The sequence below is a fragment of the Pan troglodytes genome, chromosome 10 (assembly GCF_028858775.2).
Source record: "Pan troglodytes isolate AG18354 chromosome 10, NHGRI_mPanTro3-v2.0_pri, whole genome shotgun sequence".
Lineage (NCBI taxonomy): Eukaryota > Metazoa > Chordata > Mammalia > Primates > Hominidae > Pan > Pan troglodytes.
Genome location: NC_072408.2, coordinates 46,087,235 through 46,102,717, shown reverse-complemented (window position 1 = coordinate 46,102,717; position 15,483 = coordinate 46,087,235).

The following is a 15,483-nucleotide window of genomic DNA, read 5'->3' as shown; positions in this document are numbered from 1 at the left end:
CTGAGAGGTGAAGGTTGCAGTGAGCTGAGATGCACCATTGCATTCCAGCCTGGGTGACAGAGAAAAAAAGGCCAGGCGTGGTGGCTCACGCATGTAATCCCAGCACTTTGGGAGGTCGAGGCAGGCGGATCACCTGAGGTCAGGAGTTTTGAGACCAGCCTGGCTAATAGGGTGAAACCCCGTCTCAACTAAAAATAACAAAAAATAGCCCAGCATGGTGGCGGGCGCCTGCAGTGCCAACTACTCGGGAGGCTGAGGCAGGAGAATCGCTTGTACCCGGGAGGCAGAGGTTGCAGTGAGCCGAGAGCGCACCACTGCACTACAGCCTAGGCGACAGAGACTCCCATCTCAAAAAAATAATAAAAGTCCTTGTCGTAGTTCAGATATGAGATTATCAATCGGAACTTGCATTACAATCAGGTTGCTCAATTCTGTGTGTGTGTTTTTGTTTTGATTTTTGGAGACAGGGTCATGGTCTTGCCCTGTCACCCAGGCTGTAGTGCAGTGATGCGATCATGGCTCACAGCAATCTCAGTCACCTGAGCTCAAGTGATCCACCTCAGCCTCCCGAGTAGCTGGGACCACAGGAACATGCCACTGCACCCCGCTGATTTAATTTTTGTAGAGATGGAATCTCACCATGTTGCTCAGGTTATGTCGAACTCGTGTTCCTCAAACGATCCACCTTAGCCTCCCAAAGTGCTGGGATTATAGGCTTAAGCCACCATGCCAAGCCTAGTAGCTCAATTTTACCATGCTTGTTCTCTGCTTGTCATATTCACTGTAGACCCAGGCCTTCCTGTTAGAATTTGACCATTATTCTGACTGGTTCATCTAGGTTACTCCCAGTTGACCTGTTCGGACTCCACATGTGCCCGTGCCAACTAAGGATAGCCATTTTCCTTAAGCTTGGGAAATATTCCTTAAGCATCTTTTCTCTCTTGCTGACTTTGAGAAAAGACTGGTCCTAAAGACTCTTTAAAGCCCCATTTTATCTGCTAGGGGAGAAGTACAAGGTGCAACACCTTTTGAGTGTTTACAAGGTCAGGCACTGTACAAAGTGCCTTACATGGATTGCTTAACATCCCCAGTAGTTTAAGAAGATGGTGTATTTACTACATACGGTCAGTTACTTCCAGGGCTGGCAGATGTGTGCCCAGAAAGAATCTAGGCACACTATCTCCAGAGCCCCTACCCTTTACTGTTAACCTATGTAAGCAGTGTTAAGGTTAGTCCTCCTGGGCTGGAGTCATCCTTTCCATCCTGACCTACATCCTGGCTATGGCTCTGGCCAAGGGTGGAAAGGGAAATTGTGAAGGGGTTTGAGCAAAATCTCCCCACCCCAAATCTTTGTAACCAAAGAAACGTAGAAGAGTGAGCGGCCTTTTTAGTCTTTCTTCCCCCAGCCAGCCCACCAATTACCAATTAAATGGAAGAGGATAACAAACAGCAGCTCTTTCCATGTGTAGGAGACCTGCAGGCCAAAACTAGACCAAGGAAGACCCTAGTGGGCAGCAGAAGTGGAAGGTCCTCTGGGTTGAAAGAAGAAACAGTATTTTTTTTTTTTTTTTTGGAGATGGAGTCTCACTCTGGCCCAGGCTGGAGTGCAATGGCGTGATCTTGGCTCACAGCAACCTCCACCTCCTGGGTTCAAGCAATTCTCCTGCCTCAGCCTCTCCAGTAGCTGAGATTACAGGTGCATGCCACCATGCCCAGCTAATTTTTCATATTTTTAGTAGAAAGGGGGTTTCCCCAGTTGCTTAGGCTGGTCTCGAACTCCTGACCTCAAGTGATCTGCCCTCAAGTGATCTGCCCACTTCGGCCTCCCAAAGTGCTGGATTACTTACAGGCATGAGCCACTGCGCCCAGCCAAGAAACAATATGTTCTTTCTAAGCATGGTGAGCAGATGAGGGGATCTGTCTTGTTTAAGCTGGGGATAAAGATGTAGAAGACAGTTCCTGCCTTGGAGTCCTTCACCACTGAGCAGTGCTGGAGAGCCACATGTGAACATTACATGTGAATAGGAGTTAAGCATAGTGGGCCATGAGACAACAGCAGGAGACACAGCCTGGTCTGGTCGGTCAGAGAAAGTGCTTTGTAGATGACACCTCAGCTAAGTCTAAATCTCAAAGTTTGAGTCAAAGTGAGGCAAGTGAAGAGATTAAGAAAGGCAGTGGGAGTGGATGTTTCTGATCAAGGGATCAGCACGAGGAAAGACAGGAGTACGCTCCAGCATGGGGAGTGCAAGGAAGGAGCTGCAAAAACAGGTTTTGCTAACTAGGAAAGTTGGAGGAAACTAGTAGGAAATGGAGGGGGTAAGTCAACAGTTACTGAAGACCTGGTATGAGGCACTGTTGCATCAAACCTCTGATGAAGCTGGGCGCAGTGGCTCACGCCTGTAATCCCAGCACTATGGGAGACCCCAGGCGGGTGAATCACCTGAGGTTGGGAGTTTGAGACCAGCCTGACCAACATGGAGAAACCTAAAAATACAAAATTAGCTGGGCAAGGTGGTGCATGCCTGTAATCCCAGCTACTCAGGAGGCTGAAGCAGGAGAATCGCTTGAACCCGGGAGGCGAAGATTGTGGTGAGCCAAGATCGCACCATTGCACTCCAGCCCGGGCAACAAGAGCGAAACTCTGTCTCAAAAAAAAAAAAAAAAAAAAAACACCTTTGATAATGAAAGTAGATAATGATAAAATAAGAATGGCCACTCATGCCGGGCGCAGTGGCTCAAGCCTGTAATCCCAGCATTTTGGGAGGCAGAGGTGGGCGGATCACGAGGTCAGGAGTTCAAAACCAGCCTTACCAACCTGGTGAAACCCCCTCTCTACTAAAAATACAAAAATTAGCTGGGCGTGGTGGCGCGCGCCTGTAATCCCAGCTACTCAGGAGGCTGAGGCAAGATAACTGCTTGAACCTGGGAAGTGGAGGTTGCAGTGAGCTGAGATCATGCCACTCCACTCCAGTCTAGGCGACAGAGTGAGACTTTGTCTCAAAAAAAAAAAAAAAGAATGGCCACTAACATCATATTAAGACAGACAACCTGACATCACATACCTTCTGATAGAAGTAAATAATACCAATGAAGTGTGTATTTTTTTTGTTTTTGTTTTTGTTTTTTTGAGATGTCTCATTCTGTTGCCCAGGCTGGAGTGCAGTGGCATGATCTCGGCTCACTGCAACCTCTGCCTTCCAGGTTCAAGTGATTCTCCTGCCTCAGCCTACCGAGTAGCTGGGATTACAGGCACCTGCCACCACGCCCAGCTAATTTTTTTATTTTTAATAGAGATGGGGTTTCACCACATTGGCCAGGCTGGTCTCGAACTCCTGACCTCGAGTGATCAGCCCACCTTGGCCTCCCAACGTGCTGGGATTACAGGAGTGAGCCACTGCGCCCAGCCTACCAATGAAGTTTTCTTAACAACAAAAAAATTGAATCTGGGCTGGGCACGGTAGCTTACACCTGTAATTCCAGCACTTCGGGAGGCTGAAGTGGGTGAATTGCTTGAGTCCAGGAGTTCGAGACCAGCCTGGGCAGCATGGCAAGACCCCATCTCTACAAAAAAATATAAAAATACACCTGTGGTCTCAGCTACTTGGGAGGCTGAGGTGGGAGGATCAGTTGAGCCTGGGAGGTTGAGGCTGCAGGGAGCCATAAACGCATTGCTGCACTCCAGCCTGGGGAGAAAAAATTGAATCTGAATCATATTAAGTTCTATGTGAGGTAATAATACATACGTCAGTTCACTAGATTTAATCATGCCACAATGTGTATACACTTCAAAAGATGTTGGACACATATATGGTTTTATCTGTCAATTAATAATAAAAAGAAAACTTTAAGTTCAAACTATTGGTTTCTTTTTTCAAAAAATATGGCAAAGAACAAATCCAAAAAGAGAGGGAAGGAAACCTAGACATTAAGAGACTTATAAGCCATATCAACAAAATGCAATCAATGATGTGATCTTGTTTGAATCCTGATTCAAATAAATCAAGTATAGCCGGGCGCAGTGGCTCACGCCTGTAATCCAGGCACTTTGGGTGACCGAGGCTGGTGGATCACTTGAGGTCAGGAGTTCAAGATCAGCCTGACCAACATGGTGAAACTCTGTCTCTACTAAAAATACAAAAATTAGCTGGGTATGGTGGTGGACACCTGTAATCCCAGCTACTCAGGAGGCGGAGGCAGGAGAATCGCTTGAACCTGGGAGGCGGAGGTTGTAGTGCGCTGAGATTGCCCCACTGCACTCCAGCCTGGGCGACAAAGTGAGACTTCGTCTCAAACAAAAACAAAAATAAACAAAAAAACCAAGTGTAAAAGGAAAAGGAAAAGGGAGAGAATTGGAGCAATTTGAACCCCGATTCACATTCTCCAAGATGGTCCCCAAGGATCCTCACCTTGGTGTGCCCTGGTAGAGTTCTCCACATTGAGGCAGGCTGGCACGCATGACCAAAATATCACTGCAGAAGCGTGTGTGGCTTCTGAGGCCAGGTCTTCAGAGGAATTGTAGCTTCCTCCTTGTCTCCTTGGATCACTTGCTCTGAGTGAAACTAAGTACAGGTTCTGAGGCCATTCAAGCCGCCCTGTGTGGAAAGCCTTGAAGTGAAGACTGGAGCCCCCTGCCCACAGCCAGCACCGACTTGCCAGCCAGTGGGAAGGAGCCACCATTAAAGCAGATCCTCCATTTTCAAACTTTCAGGTGACTACAGTCTCATGAGACACTGAGCCAGAACTGCCTCACCAATCTACCAATCTGTTTCTGAATGCCTGGCCCACAGAAACTGTGAGCAATAATACATTTATTGCTGTTTTAAACCACTGTGTTACACAGCAATAGATAACAGCTCAAACACTGACTACATGATAAAGAAATATTATTAATGCATAACGCTAATAATGTTATGATTGCATTCTTCAAAAGTTATCTTTTAAAGATGCATACTGGCCAGGCGCGGTGGCTCACGCCTGTAATCCCAGCACTTTGGGAGGCCGAGGTGGGCGGATCACCTGAGGTCAGGAGTTCAAGACCAGCCTGGACAACATGGTGAAACCCGGTCTATACTAAAAATACAAAAATGAGCCAGGTGTGGTGGTGGGCGCCTATAGTCCCAGCTACTCGGGAGGCTGAGGCAGGAGAATCGCTTGAACCTGGGAGTGGAGGTTGCAGTGAGCCGAGATCTCACCACTGCACTCCAGACTGGGTGACAGAGCGAGACTCCATCTCAAAAATAAATAAATAAATAAAAATTAAAGATGCATACTGAAATAGGTATGGATTAATTACTATGATGTCTGAGATTTGCATCAAAATACTCAGTTGGGCTTGTGGAGTGCCTGGAGTGAGGGTTCTGGATCCCACCCGTGAGATTTAGGATTGTTAAAATGAGTCTTCAGAAGCAAATCCCTAGTGACTTCTTATAGCAAATCATCGGATGACCAATTGTGGTAAAATTAAATTATAGAGTGGATTATTGAGGGGTCCTGGCTTGCCTGGATGGCTACATGAATATAGCCTTGGCGTAGACAGAAGAATATATACAACTAAAGAATAAGTATGGGAAGCTGGGTACAGTGGCTCATGCCTGTAATCCCAGCACTTTGGGAGGATGAGTTGGGCAGGAATTTGAGACCAGCCTGGCCAACATGGTGAAACCCCTTCTGTACTGAAAAAAAAAAAAAAAAAAAAAAAAAAGCCAGGAGCGGTGGCTCACGCCTGTAATCCCAGCACTTTGGGAGGCTGAGGCGGGCAGATCATGAGGTCAGGAGATCAAGACCATCCTGGCTAACATGGTGAAACCCCGTCTCTACTAAAAAATACAAAAAAAAATTAGCCAGGCGTGATGGCAGGCGCCTGTAGTCCCAGCTACTAGGGAGGCTGAGGCAGGAGAATGGCGTGAACCCAGGAGGTGGAGCTTGCAGTGAGCCAAGATCGTGCCACTGCACCCCCAGTCTGGGCGGCAGAGTGAGACTCCGTCTCAAAAAAAAAAGTACAAAAATTGGCCAGGCGCAGTGGTGCACACCTGTAGTCCCAGCTACTCAGGAGACTGAGGCAGGAGAATTGTTTGAACCCGGGAAGTGGAGGCTGCAGTGAGCTGAGATCACACACTGCACTCCATCCTGGGTGATAGAGTAAGACTGTCTCAAAAAAAAAAAAAAAAAAAAAAAAAAAGAATGAGTATGGGCTACATTTATCCGAGAAAAGTACATCAGTACACAGAACAGAAGGGTGTGAAGGCACCAAGAGGGCCATACTTTTCATAGTTGGATATCTTTTTATTATTTTTTTCTAATTCTAGCTTCTTTGTGATATACTTTGTCCTGTTTTTTATAATAGTTGGTTTTTCACTGACATTTAAGATAAATGTATACAATTAATTATGAAGTGTTCTTTTACATTTAAGTTTCAGTCATTTTCTTTTACCACTTTGTCAGTGTACAAAATGCTAAAAGAATTTTTGAAAAAGAAAAAAAATAGTTGAATGGTGGCAGGGAGTGAAGAAAGTAGAGGGTATAGATAATATGAATGGTTATGAGTTTATATCGGTTGTGGCTAGGCAATGGGCATTGATTGTACGATTCTCTCTCCTTTTGTGTTTGAAATGTTCTATCATGGAAAACTAAAGAAACAAAAAAGGCATAATGGTCCAGGCAAGAGAAAAGATGATGTGAAGTAGAGCAGTAGTCATAAGGACAGGAGACAATGGACTAAAATATTCTGGAGGTAAAATCTCCAGGCCTTAGTGATTAATGAGACATGGGGAGGTGAGAAAGACAGGAGATCAAGGATGATTCTCAGGGGGTCAGGATGGTCCTACCAGCCACCTGCCAACTGTGCAAGCTTGGGAGAGTTACTCAGCCTTTCTGTGTCTCATTTTCCCATGTGTAAAATGGAAGTAATAATAGTACTTCCTGTATAGAACTATTGTGAGAATTAAATTAATAAAATACAGTCATGTGCCATATGATGATGTTTTGGCCAATGACACGCTGCTTATATGATGGTGGTCCTATACTCACTCCTGTAATCTCAGTACTTTGGGAGGCCGAGGCAGGCAGATCACGAGCTCAGGAGTTCAAGACCAGCCTGACCAACATAGTGAAACCCCGTCTCTACTAATAATACAAAAATTAGCTGGGCATGGTGGCGCACGCCTGTAATCCCAGCTACCTGGGAGGCTGAGACAGGAGAATTGCTAGAACCCGCGAGGCGGAGGTTGCAGTGAGGTGAGCCAAGATCACGCCACAGCACTCCAGCCTGGGCAACAGGGCAAGACTCCATCTAAAAAAAAAAAAAAAGATTATCATACTATATTTTTACTGTACCTTTGCTATGTTTAAATGCACAAATGCTCATCATGGTGTTACTATAATTGCCTATAGTATTCAGTACAGTCAGATGCTGTACAGGTTTGTAGCCTAGGAGCAACAGGCGATACCATAGAGCTTAGGTGAATAGTAGGCTACGCCATCTAGGTCTGTGTAAGTATATTTTACCATATTCACACAATGACAAGATCCCTGTCTTACTGTATGTAAACAACTTAGAAGTGTGTTCAGCCCATAATAAAACTTCTAAATGTTAGTTCTTCCACTAGGGAGGCCCAGGTCTGTGGGTGGGATGGTAGTTTTGGCTCTGACATGCTGAGATTGCAGTGGTGTGGGACACCCTTGCAGATGCCAGGTGACATTGGGATATGAATCTAAAGCTAAGAGAAGAAGTTAGGAATAGACGTATGGATGACTTGGCACTTTTTTCTTTTCTTTTCTTTTCTTTTCTTTTTTTTTTTTTTGAGACAGAGTCTCACTGCAACCGCCTCCTCCTGGGTTCAAGCATTTCTCCTGCCTCAGCCTCCTGAGTAGTTGAGATTACAGGTACCCGCCACCACGCCCGGCTAATTTTTTTTTTTTTTTTTTTTTTTTAGTAGAGACGGGGTTTCATCATGTTGGCCAGGCTGGTCTCAAACTCCTGACCTCAGATGATCCACCCACCTTGACCTCCCAAAGTGCTGAAATTACAGGCATGACCCACCGAGCCCAGCCTGACTTGGCACATTTTTTTTTTCTTTTTTTTTTTTTTGAGACGGAGTCTTGCTCTGTCGCCCAGGCTGGAGTAAAGTGGCATGATCTCGGCTCACTGCAAGCTCTGCCTCCCGGGTTCACACCATTCTCCTGCCTCAGCCTCCTGAGTAGCTGGGACTACAGGCGCCCACCACTGCACCTGGCTAATTTTTTGCATTTTTAGTAGAGATGGGGTTTTGTCGTGTTAGCCAGGATGGTCTTGATCTCCTGACCTCGTGATCCACCCGCCTCGGCCTCCCAAAGTGCTGGGATTACAGGCGTGAGCCACCACGCCCAGCCAACTTGGCACATTTTTAAACCATAAAAATGTCAGCTCCTTGAACTTCACTACTTCACCAAAGAAGATACACAAATGGCAAATTGCACATGAAAATATGTTCAAAATTTAAAAATTAGTTGGGTTTGGTGGCATGCACCTGTAGTCCCAGCTACTCAGGAGGCTGAGTTGGGAAGTTGGGAGGATCACTTGAGCCCAGGAGGCTGAGCTGCAGGGAGCTGTGATTGCACTACTGCACCCCCGCCTAGACCACGGAGCAAGACCCTGTCTCAAAAAAAAAAAAAAGAAAAGAAAAAAAAGTTGTTCAACATTATTAGACATTAAGGGAATGCAAATTAAAGCAACAATTAAATACTACTACACACCTACTAGAATGGCTAAAATTTTTTTGAAGTGATAATACTGAGTGCTCGTGTGAATGTGGAGCAACTGGATCTATTGAACGTCGCTGGTGGTGAGGTAACATGGTACAGACTCTCTGGAAAACTATTTGGCAGTTTCTTATAAAATTAAACATACATTAACCATACAACCCAGCAATTGTACTGCTGGGTGTTTACCCTAGAGAAATAAAAATTTGTGTTCACACAGAAACCTCTACATGAGGCCGGGCACGGCATGCCTGTAATCCCAGCACTTTGGGAGGCCGAGGTGGGTGAATCACTTGAGGTCAGGAGTTTAAGACCAGCCTGGCCAACAAGGTGAAACGCCATCTCTACTAAAAATACAAAAATTAGCCAGGTGTGGTGGCCTGCACCTGTAATCCCAGCTACTTGGGAGGCTGAGGCAGGAGAATCACTTGAACCCAGGAGGTGGAGGTTGCAGTGAGCCGAGATTGCTCCACTTTACTCCAGCCTGGGCGACAGAGTAAGACTCAGTCTCAAAAAGATAAAAAGAAACCTGTACACAGATGTTCAGAGAGGCTTTATTTTTAATAGCCTACAACTGGGACAAACCCAAATATTCTTCAATATGTGAATGAATGAACAAACAAACTGTGGTACATCCATACAATGGAATACTACTCTGCAATAAAAAGAATGAACCACAGACACATACAACAACTTAGATGGATCTCAAAGGCTCCATCAGGAAACCCAGGCACCTCACCACTTAAGGAGTGTGTGGAAACTTTGATTCCACGGTTCTCCATCCCCTCTGCCACTGCCTAGGTTTAGGCCTCACTGACTCTCACCTGGATTATTGTCCCAGCCTCCTCACTAGTCTTGGATCTCTGCAGTCCATCTGAAAGGTTTGCAGGCCTGAACTACCACTCTGTGGCGAGAAGAGGAAATATGCAGAGTGCCATCCTTTCACCCTTTGTGACCAATTCACTAAATTCTGACCACAGTCTCCCCAACCCACTGTACTACTTCTAGAAGGACCTTTCTACACTGAACTTTTCAATGGCTCATCTTTGCTCTTTAGATAAAGTCCAAACTCATACTTCCCAGGCTCTGACTTACCTCTGTCCTCCCATATTTCAGTGCCCCAGCGATGAGACTCATTTTTATGCTAGAATATTCCACTAGATCCCTCACTGTTACACATTGATTGGCATTTTTCTTTTTCTGCCTAGAGCTCTCACTCCACCCTCTCTGCCTGGGTCAGTCGTACCTACCCTGCAGGTCTTAGGTTGTTCTGTGGGGGTTTTTTTGTTGTTGTTTTTTTAGACAGTCTCATTCTATCGCCCAGGCTAGAGTGCAGTGGTGAAATCTAGGCTCACTTGCAACCTCTGACTCCCGGGTTCAAGCGATTCTTCTGCCTCAGCCTCCCGAGTAGCTGGTATTACAGGCGCCTGCCACCACGCCTAATTTTTGTATTTTTAGTAGAGACGGAGTTTCACCATGTTGGCCAGGCTGGTCTCGAATTGCTGACTTCAAGTGATCCACCCGCCTTGGCCTTCCAAAGTGCTGGGATTACAGGTGTGAGCCACCTCGCCCGGCCACAGGTCTTAGTTTTGATATCGCCTCATCTAGGAAGTCTCCTCTGAGCCCTCAAGACTGTTAGAGGAGCCTCTTCTGGGGCCTCCCTCCATCACAGCACGGCTGGAGTCACCTGGGGGCTGTTGGCATCACCCACTGGAACTGGGAGCCCCATTCACCTCTGAATTCCTGCTGTCTGGCTCAGCGTTTCACACCTACTAGGTGTGAAGGTCTGCAAATTAACAACGTGGTTGGATGAGAAAATGAAGGCCTGAAAGTGGAGGCACGGCATGGGGAGGGAGGTCACCCGAAGTGCGTCCTGACTTTAGGAAGGCCAGGGTATGAAAAGCAGACAAGGCTCACCATCCATCCTGCTCCCTTGCCAACGCTTTCTACCTTCGGGCTGACTGTAGGATAAGTGTTCCCCGCCTCCCATGCCAGGCTGGGGGAAGGACTGGCAGGGTTACTTCCAGGAGAAACAGATAAGGCCAGGGAGGAGTTTCTGTCCGTCAAGCGCATATATTTTTATTCTCTGCACTTTGTCCAAGGCCTGCAGTGGGCTGGGGAGACTGTGGTCAGGATTTGGTGCATTGGTCACAAAGGGTGAAAGGAAGGCACTCTGCATATTTCCTCTTCCCACCACAGGGTGGCAGTTCAGGCCTGCAAACGTCTCGGATGGGCGCTGCCTCGGTTGCACCATCTGATGGCTACATGTTTCACCATGTTGCACAGGCTGGTCTCTAACTCCTGGCCTCAAGTGATCCGCCCACCTCAGCCTCCCAAAGTGCTGGGATTACAGGTGTGAACCACTGCATCTGGCCAACAATATATTTTTTTAAGTTGAAGGAATCGAAAACAAAGAACATATGTGGCAAATTTATATTTGTTATTTTAAAAACAGTTCCTGGGAATGCTCCTGCCTTAGAGAAGGCCCCCAATGCTATCTTCTTGGCTTCCTGAGTCAGCGGGAGAAACCTGATTTCTTGATGGCATTTGCCACCTGACTGGGCCTGCCTCATCACTCTCGCATGAACTGTTCTCTGCATTTATCAGACCTATATCCAGGTGTCCTCTCCCCCTCGTTCATGTCACTTGGGATACCCCAGGGCTCCTGTGGCTGAGCCTCCCCAACCCAGCTTCTTGGTCTCCTGCAGGGATGCTCACCCGCCCCAGCCCCATTTCATCATCTGCTCTCCTACTCTCAGGCCACAGCCACGTTATTCAGTTCTCACTTCCTCTGCCCCCTCCTCACCTACACTTTGGTTGCATTACAAGCCCAGTCCTGCCCCTTAATCCCTCCACTTTATCTTGCTTCCTTTTTTTTTTTTTTTTTGAGACGGAGTCTCACTCTGTCACCCAGGGTGGAGTGCAATGGCACGATCTCAGCTCACTGTAACCTCCACCTCCCGGGTTCAAGTGATTCTCCTGCCTCAGCCTCCCGAGTAGCTGGGATTACAGGCGCCCGCCATCACACTTGGCTAATTTTTATATTTTTAGTAGAGATGGGCTTTTACCATGTTGCACAGGCTGGTCTCAAACTTCTGGGCTCAAGTGATCCTCTTGCCTCGGCCTCCCAAAGTGCTGGGATTTCAGGCATGAGCCACAGCAACCGGCTTGTGTTGTGATTTTGAATGCAGACTCTGGGGCTGAGCTGTCTGGGCTTGTCTCACAGCTCTTCCATAGACAAGCTTTGACATTGGGAAAGTTACTTAAGTTCTCTGATCTTCACTTTCTCCTAGTAAAACAGAAATAACAATAATACCTACCCAAAAACATTGTGGCGAGGATTAATGGACTTAATCTGTATAAAGTGCTTAGAACAGTGCCTGGCACATTGTAAATATTATATATGGGTTTGCTTCTATGTATTATTATTAGTATTACTCGAGCTGGAGGCTTTGGGTCACTCCACTTAGCCTCTCGCCAATTCCACAATCTTCCTTCTCTAGTCCTAGAACCAGGCCTTTGCACCCTGCTAGGAGAAGCAGCAGCAACCACAGAAGTCCAACTTTCCTGCAGTCTGGTGCTAAGGAGATGCCTGGACTTCAGCCTCCACTGGGCTCCAGCCTCCTTTGAAAACCCTTGATTTGTCCTCAGCCTGGCCCCTCTCCACTGTCTCCAGTGACCATCCCATATCTTCGCTACTTCCCCATCCACACGGTGTGAAATTAAAATGGTACAGAGATATGGAACGAAGGTGAGGGCCCCATATGGTAAATAGATAGACAATGGCCACCGTATTTTGTAGCTCCTCCATCGACGTGTGATGACCTCTCATCTCTCATACTCTAATCCTCAAACTGCTCTGCACATTCCCAAGTCTGTTCCCAACTCCTGAAGCCCTTCCACTGCCTCCAGAATTCGCAGCCCTACATCTGCAAAACTCCCCAACTTCATCTTCTCCTGGTGTTCCCTTTGCCTTCCCAGGCAGCAGGTTCCTGGCTCCCCCTGGAGGACACGGCCCTCCCTGCAATCCCCTCAGGTGGGTGCAGCTTTCCCTGCCTCACCTTTGTGCCTCGAGGCGCCCTCCTTGTTCTTCAGTGCTGCTTTCAGAACCTTCTTCCCTAAAATCCCTCAGCTCTGAGTCTCAGGTTGTAGGACGCTGCCTCCCTCTTCCATGCACCTACCAATCCCTGGGCTACTTCCGTGTTTCTAGAAGGTTTCATTCCTACCTCAGTGTCATTCTCTCTGGCATGATTTCTGCCCTAATTCTTAGAGATTTTGTTTCTTTGGTTGGACTTTGGTTTGTTGTTGTTGTTTTGAAACAGAGTTGTGGTCTTATATCCCAGGCTGGAGTCCAGTGGCAGAATCTTGGCTCGCTGCAACCTCCGCCTCCTGGGTTCAAGCAGTTCTCCTGCCTCAGCCTCCCGAGTAGCTGGGATTACAGGTGTGCACAACCACGCCCAGCTAATTTTTGTATTTTTAGTAGAGATGAGGTTTCACCATGTTGATCAGGCTGGTCTAACTCCTGACCTCAGGTAATCCACACACCTCGGCCTCCCAAAGTGCTGGGATTACAGGCGTGAGCCACCGCACTGGCCTATTGTTGTTTTTGAGACAGGGTCTTGCTCTGTCTCCCAGGCTGGACTGCAGTGGTGTGATCTCGGCTCACTGCAGCCTGAACTGCCCAGGCTCAGGCGATCCTCCCATCTCAGCCTCCTGAGTAGCTGGGACTATAGGCACGTGCCACCACGCCAGGCTGATTTTTGTGTTTTTTTTGTAGAGACAGGGTTTCGCCATGTTGCCCAGGCTGTTCTCGAGCTTCTGGGCTCAAGTAATCCTCCTCCCAGCCTCCGAAAGTGCTGGGATTCCGGGCGTGAGCCACTGCACCAGGTCCTAAGAGATTTCAATATTCACGTAGATACATCCTCCCCATACCCTGGCCTCTCACTTCCACGATCTCCTCTCCTCCAAAGACCTCTCATGGCCACACCCTGCTCCTTGTCATTACTAATAACTGCACCTCCTCTGTATTAGTTTGTTAGGGCTGTCATAACAAAGTACCACAGACTGGATGGCTTAGACAGCAGAAATATATTGTCACAGAAATGTAGCCTTCTTCTGGAGGCTAGAAGTCCAAGATCAAGGTGATGTCAGTGTTGGTTCCTTCTGAGGCTGTGAGACAGAACCTGTCTGTGCCTCTCACCCAGCTTCTGGTGGTTGCTGGCAATGCTTGGGGTTCCTTGGCTCATGGATGCATCACCCTGACCTCTGCTTTCATCTTCACATGGTGATATGGTTTGGCCATGTCCCCACCCAAATTTCATCTTGAATTGTAGTTTCCATAATCCCCATGTGTTGTGGGAAGGACCCAGCGGGAGGTAATTTAATTATAGGAGTGGGTAGCCTCATGCTATTCTTGTAACAGTGAGTGAGTTCTCACGAGATCTGATGGTTTTATAAGGGGTATTCCCCACTTTTGCTCAGCACTTCTCCTTCTACTGCCATGTGAAGAGGGACATGTTTGCTTCCCCTTCCACCATGATTGTAAGTTCCCTGAGTCAATTAAACCTCTTTCCTTGATAAAGTACCCATAGTTTAGGGCATGTATTTATTAGCAGCATGAGAATGGACTAATATACATGGTGTCTCCCTGTGTGCTTGTCCATCTGGCTTCAAGTTCCTCCTTTTTATAAAGACACCAGTCAAAATAGGAGTAGGGCCCACCCAAATGACCTCATTTTAACTTGACTACCTCTGTAAAGACCCTATTTCCAGATAAGGTCACATTCTGAGATACTGGGGGTAGGCCTCCACATCTTAGAGGGAGAGGGACACAATTCAACCCTTAACACCCCATTCCCATTCTCTCAATGTCATGCTGCCCATCCCGTGACCACCACCTCATTTCTTCCCAACATCTTTCCAACTTATTCCCACTAGTACTCTACCTCCAAAATTCCTTTGATCCCACTGGGACCTACAATGTACTGTCCCTACTCCCCCATGCCTCCCTCTTTTACTGTTCCTTTTTCCCTTTTTATCCAATTCAAAGACCACTTGTAATCCCAGCTACTCAGGAGGCTGAGGCAGGAGGATTCCTTGAGCTCAGGAATTTGAGGCTGCAGTGAGCTGTAATCTCTCCACTGCATGTCAGCCTGGGTGATAGAGCAAGACACTGACTTCAAAAAAAAAAAAAAAAATAGAATCACTCCCCTGCATACACCTTCAATTCCCCTGCTTCTTTCCCCCTCCTTTGTTGCACTCAATTAGTAAATGGCACCCCTGGCTAATTCACCTCACTGCATGGGAAGCATGGGCTGGAGAAGAAAACCAACACATTCATGTTAACCAGTCTCCCTTTAAATTCCTAATTACCTAAGGTGAACCCTTCATGCTGCCTGGTAATCCTACTACATTTCCCAGTCCATTCACTCTCTTGAGCTCCTAGATGACCACCCATACCTTCTCCTGTCTTCTCAAGCCTCCAACATCTTCTCCTGCCATCTTTCTCAGTTGATGATCTTGAATATTTCCTTGAGAAAATAAAAGCACCCAGGAGAGAGCTCCTATAGTTAGACACCATCACATATACCCAACTACCTGCTTCTGAGCATTCCTCCTTCCTGTACCTATGAATGATGAATGCTATTTAAAGCCACTTATGCACTGGAGCCCGACAATTCCCTCTTCTCTTTCCTGCGTCATCAGATTTTCTTTCTTTCTTCCTTTCTTTCCTTCCCTTCCTTCTTC